This window comes from Lissotriton helveticus, chromosome 11 (assembly GCF_964261635.1).
Source record: "Lissotriton helveticus chromosome 11, aLisHel1.1, whole genome shotgun sequence".
Classification (NCBI taxonomy): Eukaryota; Metazoa; Chordata; class Amphibia; order Caudata; family Salamandridae; genus Lissotriton; species Lissotriton helveticus.
In genome coordinates this window covers 33,926,777-33,942,672 of record NC_136072.1, presented here as the reverse complement: position 1 = coordinate 33,942,672, position 15,896 = coordinate 33,926,777, and the positions used below count along the sequence as shown (strand labels likewise).

Below are 15,896 nucleotides of genomic sequence, written 5' to 3'. Positions count from 1 at the left end.
GTATGTTCCGCCCTTCATGCCATGTCTCATATTGTGTGCTGTGGGTGTGTGCTGGGGGCGTGGGTGGGGGCGGGATTACGGAAAAAAAGCGAGCGTTGTGCCCAATATTTCATTGTTTTTTCTTCCAAGGTTCTGTACATTCCATCTCCGGGTGTCCACCCAGCTCCCTTTAAATACCCCTGCACCCTATAATCATAACCCACCCTTACTCCTTAAAATACCCCAACACCCTTAAACACTAACTCATCTTAACCCTATAAATATACCCTGTACCCCAAAACCCAAACCTATCCCTAAACCTTAAAAATACCCCTGTACCCCAAAACCCAAACCTACCCCTGAACCCTATAAATACCCCTGTACCTCAAAACTCAAACCTACCCCATAAGCCTAAAAATACCCCTGTACCCCAAAACCCAAACCTAGCCCTGAACACTAAAAATACCCCTGTACCCCAAAACCCAAACCTACCCCTGAACGCTAAAATACCTGTGTACCCCAAAACCCAAACCTAGCCCTGAAGCCTTAAAATACCGCTGTACCCCAAAACCCAAACCTACCCCTGAACCCTAAAAATACCCCTGTACCCTAAAACCCAAACCTAGCCCAGAACCATAAAATTAATCCTGTACTCCAAAACCCAAACCTACACCTGAACACTAAAATACCCCCGTACCCCAAGATCCAAACCTAGCCCTGAACCTTAAAAATACCCCTGTACCCCAAAACCCAAACTTAGCCCTAAACCCTTAAAATACCCCTGTACCCCAAAACCCAAACCTACCCCTGAACCCTAAAAATACCCCTATACCCCAAAACCCAAACCTAGCCCTGAACCCTTAAAAATACCCCTGTACCCCCAAACCCATACCTTTCCCTAAACCCTAAAACTACCCCTGTACCCCATAACCCAAAACTATATCTGAACCCTTAAAATACCCAAACACCACAAAACACATACCTCAGTACCCCAAAACATATAACCCTATACCCATACTTATACAAACATTAAAAAAACATGCATTTACCATTCATGCATTTACAACGAATTTTGATGTAAGTGTATGCGTGGTAAAAGCATATAAAATGTAATGCCATGTGTTATAATGGCATTGAGGAGTCATGGTACTTTCGTAATGAAAGTATAGGGAGTGATGGTATGCGGAAAGAAAGTTGCGGAATAATGGGTGTTTACCCTCCCCGGTAAGTACATTTGGTGGCACGGCGGCCCACATCTCCAGCAACATACTCATATTTTTTCACCACCGATTTGAAAAATGCACAGGTCTCTCTCATTGATGGCCAGCACCGACATACACTTTTAGACACACCTCCCGCCACAAGTTCTAGAATTGCGAACTTTAGAGCTGGGGAGCTACGTTCGAATCTCGGCATCAGCTCAACATCCTGTGACCCGTAGACAGTGGCATAAAGTCACAGAGTGCTCCTTTGAAGAGAAGTTTATTATGCCCATTATCCTTCCCAGTGATAATATTGACATGGCATTAATTAAACTCAGCAAGGCGACTAAAACAGCCATTGATAAAATAGCCCCATTGAGACATTTTAAACCCCGACCAGCTACTAAACAGGAAGTGTGGTTTTCTGATCACTTAAGAACCTTAAAACTTTCTGCGAGGAAGTTGGAGAAGAGATGGAGAACCACCCATTTGGTAGAAGATAAAAAAAGATACTGGGATTCACTTTCTATCTACCATAAGGCAATTCGGACAGCTCGAAAGTCACACATAACAGCGCAAATTGCAGAGGCTGGAAACTCCCCTAGAGTTCTCTATCAGATTCTGCAATCTTTTGTTAAACCCACAGCTTGCGAGTCTGTAGAAATAGCATCCCAGCAGTTGTGTGATGAGATATCCAATTTCTTCACCACAAAAATTGATAAGATCTATGAAAAAATAATTAATGCTGGTAATGATAAGGTTTCCTCAATAACAGCACTCTCTCAGGCTGATACAGAGTGGAAACAGGATATACATTCTCTGGAATTTTTCCCCCCCATTTCTGGGGAGGAAACTCTGACATTGATGACCAGTATAAAAAGTGGGAGCCCGGAGGACATTATCCCACCCAGGATTATACCTGCTCTAGCAGGGCAGCTCTGCCCTGCTTTTGAGCAACTTGTGAATCTTTCTCTCACCTCCGGCCATGTCCCTAAAGATTGGAAACGAGCCCTTGTCCGGCCCATTAGGAAGAACACCGCCATTCCTTGGACGGAATTGTCCAATTTAAGGCCAATCTCACTGCTACCTTTTCTTGGGAAAATATCTGAAAAGCATGTTAATTTCCATCTATCCAGGTATATCGAACTGGCAGACGTTCTTGACTATTCCCAGTCTGGGTTTAGGCCAAGACATAGCACGGAATCCACCTTGGTATCCGTGACTGACGACCTGCACATGTACCAAGACAGGGGCTTTTCAGTGATCCTGGTTTTGCTAGATCTATCAGCGGCGTTCGACACCGTGTCACATTCCATCTTGACAGAACGGTTGTCGAACGCCGGGATCAAAAATAAAGCCCTTGCTTGGCTAAAAAGCTTCCTATCCAACCGCACCCAGAGTGTCACCATGGGTGCATATCGGTCAGCGGAGGTAGAGATCTCCAAAGGGGTGCCACAGGGCTCTTGTTTGAGCCCTACTCTTTTTAACATCTATGTGGCACCCCTGGCTAGAGTGATGCGTAAGTACGGTTTCATCCCCGTGTCATATGCTGATGACACGCAGCTCCTCTTCCCGTTCAAAACCATCTCCGCTGAAGTGAAGAGCTCCTTTTCAGCTGGTATGAAGGCAGTGGCACAATGGATGTCGGCCAACTGCCTTCAGTGCAACGTCAGTAAAACTGAGGTTATGTTGTTTGGGAAGCCAAACTGCTTTGGTCTCCAGACTGGTGGCCCAGCAACTTGGGTGTTGTTCCCGAACCCAAGTCGATTGTAAAGAACCTAGGGGTCCATCTGGATCAAGATCTGACTCTCAAGCAACATGTGAATTATATCTCAGGTATATGCTTTCATACCATCAGCCTACTGCGCAAGGTCTTTCCTCTTCTGCCTGATTCGGTGAGGAGAACTTTAGTCCAGGCACTTGTTCTAAGCAGGATTGACTATTGTAATGGTCTACTGCTTGCTGCCAATGAAGGGGTATTGGATAGACTACAAGTCATCCAGAATATGGCGGCCCGCTTAGTTGTTAATGCCCCTCCTAGAACTGCCTCCAAACCCCTTCTTGACCAATTACACTGGCTTTCTGTCCGGCAGAGAACAAAATTCAAAACATGCTGTTTGATTCACAAGTGCCTAAATGGTAAAGGACCTGCCTATTTGAAAAAGAAATTTGTCCCTTACGCCCCCACTCGATCTCTTAGGTCCAGTAATGATTTTCTTCTGCAGGTACCACGGGCTAAGAAAGCCAGACACGGGAGTAAGGCACTTTCCATAGCAGGACCTACTCTCTGGAACAAACTTCTTCTATCACTCAAACAATGCACAGATTATCTAAAATTCCGGAAACAATTGAAAACAATACTGTTTAAAAATGAAATTTAGCTTCTTCCCACATTTATTTCTTGGTGTTCTACAGGTGTCAAAGCGCAGAGATACTCCACTGAGAGTTGATTCCAGCGCTATACAAACCAATAAATAAATAAATAAATTCCAGGCAAATCGCTTTTTCTCCCCGTGCCTACCACAAATGAATGTGTTCTTCTGTAATGTAAATTGTGCTCATGCCATGTTGTCGAGTTCGTGCTATATAATATTGCAAGCAAAAATAAAGTAGGGAAACTCGAGTTCACACACTACTGAACGCGCACTCTTAGGTGCATTAGCAGTGCACTGTGAATTGGAGCGTTTCACAGGCCTGTCACAGTTAAGAATTGCTATCTAAACAAAAGTCTACAAAACATTATACTACTGGCTGGCAGCAATTCATCCCGGACAACATTGGGACGGGCTGCTAGTACAGTATAAGGTTCTTGACAACACAACACCTGAATTTCACTCACCCTGCGTGCCGATGTAATGGCCACAAGGAAGGCCGCCTTCCAAGACAAGAGCTACAGAGAAGCCTTATGGAGTGGTTCAAAAGGCTCTTTCATCAACCTGGACAGCACCACATTCAGCTCCCAGGAAGGCAAAGGCCAACTGACAGAAGGAAACACTTTCTTCAATCCTTCCAAAATATCTTTAATCACAGGAATCTGGAAGAAGGATGTCTGTGAAGGGCATTTCCTATATGCAGTCAATGCTGCGAGGTGAACCTTAATAGAGTGAAAATTAAGGCCAGACTGAGCCAAAGGCAAAAGATATGGAAGAATGACATCTTCCTTGCAGATCGTAGGATCATAGTTCTTGGAAGTACACAAGTGCAGAACCTCTTCCACTTGTAGGCATAGGAAGTCCTCGTGGAAGGTCTCTTAGCTTCCTTAAGGATAGTCATGCAATCGTCAGGAAGATTCAAGTGCCCATATTGCACTATCTCAGGAGCCATGCCGCCAAACTCAATGATGAGAGGTTGGGGTGCACCATCAGCCCCCCGAACTTCGTGAGAAGGTCCGGTCGACACGGCAGCTGCATGTGGGGTAGGAGAGACCGGTGAAGCAGGTCCGTGAAACAACACTGTCGGGGCCACTCTGGAGAAATGAGGATCATCCGTGCTCTGGATTGAGACAGCTTGATGAGTACCGCCGTAATCAGGGGAATGGGTGGAAAAGCGTACAGAAAGCTGTTCGACCAGCTGATCCATAGCGCGTTCCCCAGAGTCCCCGGTTGGTAATATCTGGAGGCGAAGTCTCGGCATTTTCTGTTTTCGGCGGTGGTGAACAGATCTACGTCTGGAGTGCCCCACCTGTCAAAGATGTCTCCTAGCATTTCGTTGTTTAGAACCCACTCGTGGTTTTCTTGCACCAGCCTGCTGAGGGCGTCCACCTGAGCATTCTGAACACCCGGCAGATGGGTAGCCGTTAACCTCAGTCCCCTGGCTAACAGCCAGTGCCAGATCGCCTGCGCATCCTGTGACAGTGTGCGCGATCTCGAGCCCCCCCGCTTGTTGAGGTAATACATTGTGGTCCTATTGTCTGTCTGCTCAAGCAAGGAGTTGGTCTGGAAGGATGGATAAAAGGCCTTCAGTGCCAAGTAGACAGCTCTGATTTCCAGGAAATTGATGTGATACGCGGATTCCGCCGGGGACCACGTTTCCTGGATCTGTAGATGGTCTGAATGCGCTCCCCAGGCTTGGAGAGAAGCATCCGTGACGACAGTCTGAATGGGAATGACCTTGTGGAATGGAACCCCCTTGAGGAGATTCTCTGCGGAGCACCACCATCTCAGGGACAGCTGAGCGTGGAGGGACAGATTGATCCTGTCGTCCCAGCTCCCGCGCTTCTGGTCCCACTGATCCTCCAGACATTCCTGCAACGGCCTCATGTGTAGGCGTGCGTGTGGAGTGAGGAAGATGCAAGAGGCCATCGACCCCAGTAGAGAAGACATCGTCCTCACTGTTGTAGCTATGAGAGCTTGAGCCTTCCGAAGGATCGATAAGCGTCTCTCCTCCGAAGGAGACACGCTTGCTGAAAGAGTGTCGATGGAGGCCCCCAAGTACTGCAGGCACTGGACAGGCGTCAAAAGGACTTGATAATTACAAAAAGGGGGTGGTGATGGACAGAGTATCTGAGTTAATCAGAACACTCCTACCCAGTCAACAGATCAGGGCTTGATCCATCACCGTTTTTTAGCTCACTGCACCATCCCAGTTCAGAACCTGGCTATATGCAAATTAGTCTGTCCCTGGCCCAGTGCATCATGGGAACAGGGCAGACCAAACTACCAAGCCAATTCTTCACTGGAAAGGAAACAAGCTTCCGGGGACCGGTTTCGGGCATTACAGCCGTCTTCGGCCCGGCTTGCTTGAATCCTGATGGTGCAATGAGCAAGGGACTCATGTCTGAGCATACCCTTCCACACTCATGGTGGCCAAAATAATTACAAAAAGGGGGTGGTGATGGACAGAGTATCTGAGTTAATCAGAACACTCCTATACAGTCAACAGATCAGGGCTTGATCCATCACCGTTTTTTAGCTCACTGCACCATCCCAGTTCAGAACCTGGCTATATGCAAATTAGTCTGTCCCTGGCCCAGTGCATCATGGGAACAGGGCAGACCAAACTACCAAGCCAAATATTCACTGGAAAGGAAACAAGCTTCCGGGGACCGGTTTCTGGCATTACAGCCGTCTTCGGCCCGGCTTGCTTGAATCCTGATGGTGCAATGAGCAAGGGACTCATGTCTGAGCATACCCTTCCACACTCATGGTGGCCAAAATAATTACAAAAAGGGGGTGGTGATGGACAGAGTATCTGAGTTAATGAGAACACTCCTACCCAGTCAACAGATCAGGGCTTGATCCATCACCGTTTTTTAGCTCACTGCACCATCCCAGTTCAGAACCTGGCTATATGCAAATTAGTCTGTCCCTGGCCCAGTGCATCATGGGAACAGGGCAGACCAAATTACCAAGCCAATTCTTCACTGGAAAGGAAACAAGCTTCCGGGGACCGGTTTCTGGCATTACAGCCGTCTTCGTCCCGGCTTGCTTGAATCCTGATGGTGCAATGAGCAAGGGACTCATGTCTGAGCATACCCTTCCACACTCATGGTGGCCAAAATAATTACAAAAAGGGGGTGGTGATGGACAGAGTATCTGAGTTAATCAGAACACTCCTACCCAGTCAACAGATCAGGGCTTGATCCATCACCGTTTTTTAGCTCACTGCACCATCCCAGTTCAGAACCTGGCTATATGCAAATTAGTCTGTCCCTGGCCCAGTGCATCATGGGAACAGGGCAGACCAAACTACCAAGCCAATTCTTCACTGGAAAGGAAACAAGCTTCCGGGGACCGGTTTCTGGCATTACAGCCGTCTTCGGCACGGCTTGCTTGAATCCTGATGGTGCAATGAGCAAGGGACTCATGTCTGAGCATACCCTTCCACACTCATGGTGGCCAAAATAATTACAAAAAGGGGGTGGTGATGGACAGAGTATCTGAGTTAATCAGAACACTCCTACCCAGTCAACAGATCAGGGCTTGATCCATCACCGTTTTTTAGCTCACTGCACCATCCCAGTTCAGAACCTGGCTATATGCAAATTAGTCTGTCCCTGGCCCAGTGCATCATGGGAGCAGGGCAGACCAAACTACCAAGCCAATTCTTCACTGGAAAGGAAACAAGCTTCCGGGGACCGGTTTCTGGCATTACAGCCGTCTTCGGCCCGGCTTGCTTGAATCCTGATGGTGCAATGAGCAAGGGACTCATGTCTGAGCATACCCTTCCACACTCATGGTGGCCAAAATAATTACAAAAAGGGGGTGGTGATGGACAGAGTATCTGAGTTAATCAGAACACTTCTACCCAGTCAACAGATCAGGGCTTGATCCATCACCGTTTTTTAGCTCACTGCACCATCCCAGTTCAGAACCTGGCTATATGCAAATTAGTCTGTCCCTGGCCCAGTGCATCATGGGAACAGGGCAGACCAAACTACCAAGCCAATTCTTCACTGGAAAGGAAACAATCTTCCGGGGACCGGTTTCTGGCATTACAGCCGTCTTCGGCCCGGCTTGCTTGAATCCTGATGGTGCAATGAGCAAGGGACTCATGTCTGAGCATACCCTTCCACACTCATGGTGGCCAAAATAATTACAAAAAGGGGGTGGTGATGGACAGAGTATCTGAGTTAATCAGAACACTCCTACCCAGTCAACAGATCAGGGCTTGATCCATCACCGTTTTTTAGCTCACTGCACCATCCCAGTTCAGAACCTGGCTATATGCAAATTAGTCTGTCCCTGGCCCAGTGCATCATGGGAACAGGGCAGACCAAACTACCAAGCCAATTCTTCACTGGAAAGGAAACAAGCTTCCGGGGACCGGTTTCTGGCATTACAGCCGTCTTCGGCCCGGCTTGCTTGAATCCTGATGGTGCAATGAGCAAGGGACTCATGTCTGAGCATACCCTTCCCCGGAAGCTTGTTTCCTTCCCAGTGTAAGAATTGGCTTTTGTAGTCTGGTCTGCCCTGTTCCCATGATGCACTGGGCCAGGGACAGACTAATTTGCATACAGCCAGGTTCTGAAACTGGGATGGTGCAATGAGCTAACAAACGGTGTTGGATCTAGCCCTGATCTCTTGACTGGGTGAGAGTACTCTGCTTAATTCAGAGACTCTGTCCATCACCACCCCTTGTTGTAAATAATTTTGTCCACCCTAAGCGTGGAAGGGTATACTCAGATGTGAGTCCCTTGCTCATTGCACCATCAGGATTCAAGCAAGCCGGGCCGAAGACGCCTGAAATGGCAGAAACCGGTCCCCGGAAGCTTGTTTCCTTCCCAGTGTAAGAATTGGCTTTTGTAGTCTGGTCTGCCCTGTTCCCATGATGCACTGGGCCAGGGACAGACTAATTTGCATACAGCCAGGTTCTGAAACTGGGATGGTGCAATGAGCTAAAAAACGGTGTTGGATCTAGCCCTGATCTCTTGACTGGGTGAGAGTACTCTGCTTAATTCAGAGACTCTGTCCATCACCACCCCTTGTTGTAAATAATTTTGTCCACCCTAAGCGTGGAAGGGTATACTCAGATGTGAGTCCCTTGCTCATTGCACCATCAGGATTCAAGCAAGCCGGGCCGAAGACGCCTGAAATGGCAGAAACCGGTCCCCGGAAGCTTGTTTCCTTCCCAGTGTAAGAATTGGCTTTTGTAGTCTGGTCTGCCCTGTTCCCATGATGCACTGGGCCAGGGACAGACTAATTTGCATACAGCCAGGTTCTGAAACTGGGATGGTGCAATGAGCTAAAAAACGGTGTTGGATCTAGCCCTGATCTCTTGACTGGGTGAGAGTACTCTGCTTAATTCAGAGACTCTGTCCATCACCACCCCTTGTTGTAAATAATTTTGTCCACCCTAAGCGTGGAAGGGTATACTCAGATGTGAGTTCCTTGCTCATTGCACCATCAGGATTCAAGCAAGCCGGGCCGAAGACGCCTGAAATGGCAGAAACCGGTCCCTGGAAGCTTGTTTCCTTCCCAGTGTAAGAATTGGCTTTTGTAGTCTGGTCCGCCCTGTTCCCATGATGCACTGGGCCAGGGACAGACTAATTTGCATACAGCCAGGTTCTGAAACTGGGATGGTGCAATGAGCTAAATAACGGTGTTGGATCTAGCCCTGATCTCTTGACTGGGTGAGAGTACTCTGCTTAATTCAGAGACTCTGTCCATCACCACCCCTTGTTGTAAATAATTTTGTCCACCCTAAGCGTGGAAGGGTATACTCAGATGTGAGTCCCTTGCTCATTGCACCATCAGGATTCAAGCAAGCCGGGCCGAAGACGCCTGAAATGGCAGAAACCGGTCCCCGGAAGCTTGTTTCCTTCCCAGTGTAAGAATTGGCTTTTGAAGTCTGGTCTGCCCTGTTCCCATGATGCACTGGGCCGGGGACAGACTAATTTGCATACAGCCAGGTTCTGAAACTGGGATGGTGCAATGAGCTAAAAAACAAACGGTGTTGGATCTAGCCCTGATCTCTTGACTGGGTGAGAGTACTCTGCTTAATTCAGAGACTCTGTCCATCACCACCCCTTGTTGTAAATAATTTTGTCCACCCTAAGCGTGGAAGGGTATACTCAGATGTGAGTCCCTTGCTCATTGCACCATCAGGATTCAAGCAAGCCGGGCCGAAGACGCCTGAAATGGCAGAAACCGGTCCCCGGAAGCTTGTTTCCTTCCCAGTGTAAGAATTGGCTTTTGTAGTCTGGTCTGCCCTGTTCCCATGATGCACTGGGCCAGGGACAGACTAATTTGCATACAGCCAGGTTCTGAAACTGGGATGGTGCAATGAGCTAAAAAACGGTGTTGGATCTAGCCCTGATCTCTTGACTGGGTGAGAGTACTCTGCTTAATTCAGAGACTCTGTCCATCACCACCCCTTGTTGTAAATAATTTTGTCCACCCTAAGCGTGGAAGGGTATACTCAGATGTGAGTCCCTTGCTCATTGCACCATCAGGATTCAAGCAAGCCGGGCCGAAGATGCCTGAAATGGCAGAAACCGGTCCCCGGAAGCTTGTTTCCTTCCCAGTGTAAGAATTGGCTTTTGTAGTCTGGTCTGCCCTGTTCCCATGATGCACTGGGCCAGGGACAGACTCATTTGCATACAGCCAGGTTCTGAAACTGGGATGGTGCAATGAGCTAAAAAACGGTGTTGGATCTAGCCCTGATCTCTTGACTGGGTGAGAGTACTCTGCTTAATTCAGAGACTCTGTCCATCACCACCCCTTGTTGTCAAAAGGACTTGGACATGTTTATGTGCACCCCCAGCTGGTTCAACAGAATGGCCCTCCTATTGAAGTGCAGCTGTGCTTCCTGGAAGGTGGAGGCTTCGATCAACCAGTCGTCCAGGTACAGGTAGACAAACACCTTGTTCTTTCGCAGGTGTGCTGCCACCACTGCCATGCATTTCGAAAAAGTCCTGGGTGCAGACTTCAGTCCAAACGGTAATACGGTGTACTGATAGTGATTGGTGCCGACTAGAAAGCGCAGGAACTTCCGGTGTTTCAGTGCAATGGGCACATGGAAGTACGCATCTTGCAGATCTATGGCGCAAAGCCAGTCTCCCCATTGCAGCTGAGGATAAATCTGGTGCGAAGACATCATGCAAAACTTTTCCCTGCGAATCCATTTGTTTGCTTGTCGCAAATCCAGAATGGGCCTGAACTCCTTCTTGTCCTTCTTGCGTACCAGAAAACACCGTAGGTAAAGCCCCTTTCCCCTTTGAGACAGAGGGACGTCTTCTATCGCCCTTTTTCTTAACAGGGTATCGGCCTCTACTTGGAGCTCACACAGTTGGAACTGCGAGCAAACCGGTGGAATCGCTGGAGGCGGGCTGACGAAACGAAGACTGTATCCATTGCAAACAATATTCAGCACCCACTTGTCTTGAGTAATTTTTCTCCACTCTGCCAAGTAATGTTGTATGCTTCCCCCCACCGGAGCGGGTAACGGACAAGGAGGAAGTAACCCCTCAGGACCTAGACCCGGACAGGCCTTTGGGCGTCGAGGAGGACTGTTGGCCGCCTCTGCCCTTCTGGCGCTTCTGGAATGGATGCCGCTGGTACTGCTGCTGCTGTGGTGCTGCTGGCCAGCTTGACGACCTTGCCCTCTTCCCTGGGCACCGAAACGTCTCTGGAAGGGACAGAAGGTCTTCTTCTGCTCTTTTGGCTTCTCTAACCCGACGGACGTCAGGGTTTCTGCCTCTGCCTTCATGCGGGCCATCTCCTCATCCGCATGCTTACCAAAGAGCGTCGACCCAGAAAACGGCAAGTTGGCGACTCTCTGCTGCGCCTCTGGTTTCAGCGATGTCAGGCGCAACCAGGCATGGCGCCTCAGATTAATCCCGTGGCAGTATCCATTGGCCGCCAAGAGAGAGGAATATTCAGCCGAGCTGATAACCTGATTGGATACACTCATGCCCTCATTGATGATTTCCTGGAAATCCTCCCTCCTGTCCCTAGGAAGGTGCTCCAGAAACTGCTGTAGGGGCTCCCACAAAGACCAGTCATATCGACACACGAGAGCCGCGGAACTAGCGCTTTCATGGAAGTAGCTGCGGTACCGCAGACTTTTTATCCCGCTGAGTCCATCTAACGGCTCTCCTTATCCGGAGGCACCGTAGAAGATGGGGCTGTAGCGTGCTGCTTCCTGGCCGCAGTGACGATCACAGAATCCGGCATCCGGTCTGATCGAAGGAACGCTGGATCGGATTCCGGGGGCCTGTACTTTTTCTGCAGCTGGGAAGGAGCGGATTTAGTTGACGCCGGAGTCAGGAAGAGCTCCATAGCCGGTTCCTCCAGGCCTGGCACCAAGAGCAACAAGGGTCGTGACAACTACCGCTTGTATAAGGTCTCGAAAATCACTGATGTAGAAGGTGTGGGTATCGTTAGAATAATCCCCAGCTTCGCTGCCTCTCTCAATAACACCTCCTGAACGATACGATGTCATCCACCAGTGACACTCTCGTATGGGGGAATCCGATAAGGTGGGCAAATATCCTCGGGCACTGGAAGAGTCTGTATGGCGGGACCTTGACCTGTCCCTCCGGTGACGATGCCAGGTCCGTGCTAAAGATCGACGGTCACTCCTTGATCAGTGCCTCCATCTGGACCATGACCTAGACCTCCTAGGCCCCGGGCGATCCACTGGCCGTACAGGAGGTGGAAGCTGCGGAGGCAGAACCGGAACCCTAGGCTGTGGAAGCCCCGTAGTCGGCGACGGGAAGCGCGGCAGAGATAGAGACCGTGGAGGAGGCCGCGATGGAGGAGGAGGAGGATGATGAGGAGGAGGAGGAGGAGGAGGAGTAGGAGGAGGATGAGGAGGGGGAGTAGGAGGAGGATTCTCCTTAGGTAATGGAGGAGGCGTAGACGTCCTGGGCCTAGAAGGCGAATAGGTCTGAGAATATTCAGAGTCCGAAGACCTAACTACTCTCCTCTTCTTCTTCTGCGCAGGCCTTGACGAGGATGTTCTCGAGGCTGACCTCTTTTCAGACGAGCACCAGCGCCGCCGCGACCGGGGGCTCGTGGATGCATTAGACAGGCTGACCACTGAGGCAGAGGACACAGTCCTGGCCCTTGAGCGCCTCCTCGACGTCGATTTCTCCTTCCTCGATGTCGACCGCTTCCTTGAAGTCGTACGCCGATACGTCCCTCGACGTCGAACGTCGAGTCAACCTCGACGGCGAATGGCGGTTCTGCCTCGACGGCGAGCGCCGGTGCCTCCTGGACTCATCCTGACGTCGATGGTGTCTCGAAGCCGATGAAGCCCTCTATGTCGACCTCGTCCGAGGTCTCGACGTCAGTCCCCTCGACGTCAAGCGGCGATATCTCTTCGACCCAGAGCCCTGGGTCGACGGGGAGCAGATGGTGGTCATCCCTCTCGACGCCGACGTCGAGGCTATCGATGTCGATGGAGATCTGTACCGTTTCCTGGCCTTTTCTTGACTGGGAAGCCCCCCAGAGGCCAAAGCACGGGCAGAGTACGAGGTCCCTCCATGCCCAGACCCACCTGGTTCCTGATGTCTCGTCAGCTCCAGGCCTTGGAGATCGGTTTTCTCCCTGTCCCTCAGTGTCCTCCTGGAGAAGGATTGACAAATCTGACAGTCTTCAGGGACATGAGAGGATGGGAGACAGAGGATACACATTCTGTGAGCGTCCGATTTAACCTTCTTCCTGGCACTCTCAGGGCACTTGTTGAATAAAGCTGGCATATTCGACAGAAGAGTGGGCAAAACTGGCCAAAAAAAACAGCAAAAGGAAGAAAAAGCAGTCAGACGTTAAGTAAAACACTCTAAATACTTGAAAAGTGCCAACAAATTGAAAAAACACCCAAAAAGGGAGAGCTCAATGCTCCAGGGTCCTGCTAGCAGGAGCCAGAAAAAAGAACTGAAAGTAAAAGGACTTTGTCTGTGCATCCTGGGATACCGAGGGTCTCTGGAGAGTTTCTTAAAGGCACGGTATCCCTTTTCAAGACACATAATGGCAGCCTTTTGGGGCTTGTCTGTCCAACCCTTCCTCTCTATCATTTCAAGGATTTTGGTGAAGAGGAGTTTTCAGTGTGAGGAAAACTTGGTAAAAAGTGGTAAACTGCACATGGTGGGCTATCATTTTCACTGTATAGATGAAGTGGTGGCCTTTGTAGCCTTGTATATGTTAGGCTGCAGTATTTGTCTTAATTGTCTCTTAAGTGTCTATGCTGGACTGCAAAGAAGACAGCTTAAGAGATTATTTTTTATTGCTCCGGGGTCCACACACATGGGCGGGACTATTCACTAGATTATGACTATACACAGAGATCCCCTACTACAGAATTGAGCATGTGCACCATCAGGATTCGGTTGTACAGCCCAGCAAAATCATCCACTTTTCTGTCCCTCACCCAGCCTTTCAGTGCCTTGCTGGAACAATCTAAGAAGTCCACCCACGCCTGGTTTATGAGATTCTGGCTGTCCCTGAACCTCTGTCTGTATTTCTCAGGGCTCAGCCCAAATTTGGTCAGAGGAATGTCCTTCATGTGGGCATTCTTGGTTTGGTCTTCTACCACAAGTGTGAGAATTCTGTCCCTCCCCACAGTACATATTTACCTCGATATGCTACCTGCCGGAACTTCTCTAAGACTTGTGCACCCTCAGGGCAACCTCATGCTGAGAGCCGTTTCTCTATATCATATCTCACCACATAACTGTACACTAGGTCCTTGGTTATGCAGACCCTCACCTCTTCAGTGGACTTTGTTGGAATGATGCCACCAATATTGTTGGACTCCATCTGTTTTGCTCTTAGGTCCAGGTCTCTGAGACTGAGATCAAGGGATATCCTCCTCTCTTCCATGGTCAGTCTCCCTTCTTTGAAGGGACTTTCAGCCTCCTCCTTCTATAGTTTCAACTTGGCTGTCTCCAGTTTGAGCTTCCTCTCCTCTAGCTCCTGTGGGCTTAAGCCCCCAGCAGACACACTGCTCCCTGCTCCATCCTAGGTTTTCAGATCATCCTGGTCATCTGCTGGGGTAAAGTTGGGCTCTTCTGGCAACTCTGGACCCTGGACTGGGTTCTCTCTCTCTCCACATTCTCTCTTTGTGCTCCCTCCTCCTCACTGTCATCCATGTCCTACTCATCTGAGGTGGACTGCCATCTTTGCACCCCCTCAAAGGCCCTGCAAGCTACCTGGAGAGTCAGGGCCATATTTATTGCGGGTTGCACATTTTTTGCACCATGTTGCATGGAGCAAAAGTGAAACAACCCTTGAAATGCAATCTATCAAGCCACGCAAGACGTCCTTGCATGGCCCTGAGTGGCTTTAAAAATCCAGAGTAACACAATGCAGCACAAATCACTGTGTTGAGTTACTCTACCCCAGGGTATCATTCCGTGGGTGGTGTGTGGGTGTTACCATGGAAAAACCATGGATTGTGATGCATTCTCAGGTTTACCAGTACTGGAAGACTTGGGAATGTGCCAAAATGCGACAGCTTCCAAGGGGAGGCATAACAAGGAGTATTATATTAGTTTCTCCTAGTTCTGCAGCACATATAGAAAGAGAAAAAAGCCTCAGGTGCCCCTTCCTGCACAAAAACAATCCTTACAATGCAGGCTCGCTTTCACTATTTTGGGGATGCTTAACAGTTTTGGCAAAGTCCCAGGTCTACCACTTATTGTAAATCTGGGAATGCATGAAGATCCATGGGTTTTGAATGAGAGCACAAATGCACCACTCATGGAATACCTTCCTGGGGCAGAGAAATGCTATTGAGGGATTTGTGCTGTGTAGAGTTATTATGGATCTATCACGCCACTCAAGGCCAGGCAAGGTGGCCTTGAGTGGCTTGAAAAGTAGCATTTAAGGTGTGCGTCATGCATGCACCCGATTGCAGGATGTGTAGCAGTTTGGGCGCATTAGCAGGTCTACCACTTATGGTAAATCTGGGAATGCATTGAAAAAAATATGGGTTTTGCATAGCAACACCGGCGCACCACCCATATAATGCCTCCATGGGGCAGAGTAACATAGCACAGCCGTTTGCGCTGTGATGCATTATTCCGGATTTATCAAGACATTTAGGACAACACATCTTTGCCTTCATGCTAGTTGAAGTGTGGTGCCAAATCCACACACCTACTTAGTACTTCCTCTACAAATTAGACACTTGTCAGTTCTCTAACATTACAAGTTTTAAAAGACAGTGTCAGGGTGCCCACAGATCGAATCCTCTCTGCCTGTTTAATATGCTCACAAAAGGCTATTTTATGCATACCAAGGGTTAAGGACTTAACCTGGAAAGAAGCTT

The 15,896-nt window shown here is 49.1% G+C and overlaps 1 protein-coding gene across 1 annotated transcript in view; it reads right to left on the bottom strand.

Moving 5' to 3' along the window:
• Nucleotides 1–15,896, bottom strand: part of LOC144790640 (uncharacterized) — a 552,900-nt gene that overhangs the window by 87,953 nt on the left and 449,051 nt on the right. The gene's annotated exons all lie outside the window — the stretch shown is intronic.